Source organism: Antrostomus carolinensis, unplaced genomic scaffold (genome assembly GCF_000700745.2).
Source record: "Antrostomus carolinensis isolate BGI_N321 unplaced genomic scaffold, ASM70074v2 scaffold8615, whole genome shotgun sequence".
Classification (NCBI taxonomy): domain Eukaryota; kingdom Metazoa; phylum Chordata; class Aves; order Caprimulgiformes; family Caprimulgidae; genus Antrostomus; species Antrostomus carolinensis.
The window spans coordinates 1-2,650 of NW_010317041.1; the positions used below are offsets into that span (position 1 = coordinate 1).

A 2,650-nucleotide genomic window follows, 5' to 3' on the forward strand; every position below is an offset into this window, starting at 1 on the left:
TTGTTGTTGTGCTGTTCTTTTTAAGTAGTTAGTGGTATGGTAAGTGATAGAAGATTCACTTATGTGTCTCTCCTTAAGTTGTCTTTTCAGAGTCTTACGTTTTTAAAGTACAAATAAGCACAGTAATTTAACTTAGATTTTTACCTGATGCTATGGATCAGTAATCAGACTGCCGAAGTGCCATGTCCAATTACTGTTTTTTCAGTAAATCTGGATACATGCAATGCTCATCTAGTTAAAATCCCAAAAGATAGATAGAGCAGTTACACAATTATCAGATCATTATTTTTATAGGAAGTTGTGTATTAGCAATAACATTATCTGAAGAATGGTTGCTCTACACTTAGCTTTGATGTTTCTGCTTAAAGCATGCTTTTGTAATGTTTCCATATTGCTGTGAATCAGCTAGAATGCAGTTATTCAGAAGAAAGTAGGAATTCTTTTTGAAAAAGGCAAGCTAATTACTGAAGAAGTCTTAATGTGAAGACTTTGAGGCATAAGCTTCTTGCATACCAACTAACAGTTGCTTTGTTTTTTAGGTGCCTTAGCTGGACCAATTGTTGATCCACATGTGACAGCAGTTTGGGGGAAGAAGGTTGCACTGAAATGCATAATTGATGTAAATGAAACAATAACACAGGTTTCTTGGGAGAAAATACATGGTAAAAGTTCACAGACTATTGCTGTTCATCATCCTGAATATGGAATATCTGTTCAAGGAGAATACCAAGGAAGAGTGGCATTTAAAAACTATTCACTTACTGATGCAACAATCATCTTAAAAAATGTAAGCTTTTCTGATGCAGGAGAATATGTTTGCAAGGCAGTTACATTCCCACTTGGAAATACACAGTCATCAACAACTGTAACAGTACTAGGTAAGTCAACTCCTTTATGAAAGGAGGTGAAATTAATAGCACAAACTTGTCAGTGAAATTCTGCAAACTTACCAATATATTGTATTTTACTTTTAACCCAATGACAATACAAAAAATGTATTCACCAATATTTCATAATAGGTGTCTTGGTATTCTTATTAACTTAATTGAAGAGATTTCCTCTGGGTCTTGCTTCTTTAGAACTTGCTCTTTGATTGTCCAGATATTAAAAATAAATAAGCAGTTCCTGTTTAGGTATTGTGCTGATGCCAATATTTGGCAGTGCCTTAAAACTTAGACCTTGCAGTGCTGATACTAGGGACCTCTGTGCATGTCTGCTGAGAAGCTGCCAAACACAGTTTTAGCTAAATTCCTTCATCTATTTGTTGTTAATATGATGTGTTAATGTATCTGCTTGGGGCTGGTAAACTGTTTTTTGCATGGTATAAACATAAAGCAAAAGTGCCTAGACTGCTTCTGGGAGTTGTGGGAAAAAAGGCAATAGAAGTCCTTGACTGGTTGTGGATAGTCATAATGTGAAGCTTGTATAAACTCAGTTTTCCACATAAATTGCTTTTGTCTGTCTAGTTGATGTTTCAGTATTACTGTCATGAAGGACTAGTACTGACGTACAGGTAGATTTAGGTAGTAGTGCACTGTGAGGTAAAATGATTACTCTATCCTGAAACTTGACAACCTATTGACTTGTCCTCTCTTTATGGTATTATGTCCTCTTAAAGTAGAGTAAGCTACTTCTATGTCCACTGTAAATAGTTAAGTGATATTTTCTACAGCTGAGGTGGTCCTCAGTGACTCCATTTTCTCAATTTTTCTAAACAGATGAGCTTTGTAGGCTCTTCTTGGTCTTTGATGTCTGATTTCCACAGTAGTAGAATACTAGGAGATTAATCAAATGGCTGTAGCACAGTATGTAAACTGTTTTTCACCACAAGGTGGGGTAAAATAAATGCATCAAAGCAAGTGACTTAATCCAATTTGAAACAAGTAACTGGGCCAAGGAGGTTCTGTGATACAGGAAGCCTGTAGCCTGACGGCTCCTTTCTGCCTGTCTTCTGTCTGTACCACAAGTGGCTGTGTCTGTGGCTATTGTAGCAATCTTTGGACTTCAGGTTTCATCTATTGTGCTTTATCAACATTCCTTATTGCTTTCTCTCATCTCTTCCAGGCAGTCTCTATTTCTAAGTTTTGGTTTTTTTTAATTTTTTTTCAGATCACATTAGTAGTTGTGTCCATTTTGCCCTTCATATTTAACTTTTATGGAGAACTTGAGAAGGAATTTGGAAAGCAAGTGTATGGCCTTTGTGTTTATTATTCTACGTTTGAAAATGTAGACGGACCACAGCTTGCTTGATAAGACATATATTAGCCAAAACTGCAGTTAGAATAGGAAAAGAAGTGTTTGTCAGGCATACAGTGGTCCATGTAAAGTTGCCTCTCCATCCAAGTTAACTGCTTGGTTTGCATGTACAGCTGGGTAGCCAGTGCTCTCTTAGACATACTTATGTTCTGTGGCTTCAGCAAAGCATTTTCTGTCCTTCTGAACACTTTTTGCTACACTCGCATCTAGATTTAAACAGTAAAAATACTGGGGAAGTAATGGTTTTCAGAATCTGCATGTAGCTGAATAACTTTTGAGCTTTACTGGCCTGAGCTCAGCAGTTGCAAGCTCAGCAGTGTCTTAAGGCATGGAACAGGGCCAATCAAAATTTAAAACCTGATATAACTTAAAATCAGCTTTATTCTGAGTGCAT

The 2,650-nt window shown here is 36.6% G+C and overlaps 1 protein-coding gene across 1 annotated transcript in view; it reads left to right on the forward strand.

Moving 5' to 3' along the window:
• The first annotated feature begins 475 nt into the window (after positions 1-475).
• Positions 476-2,650, forward strand: part of NECTIN3 (nectin cell adhesion molecule 3) — a 19,061-nt gene continuing 16,886 nt past the window's right edge. The window contains exon 1 of the mRNA XM_010168442.2: positions 476-878. The gene's annotated coding sequence lies outside the window, so the exon portion shown is untranslated. The remainder of the gene's footprint in view (positions 879-2,650) is intronic.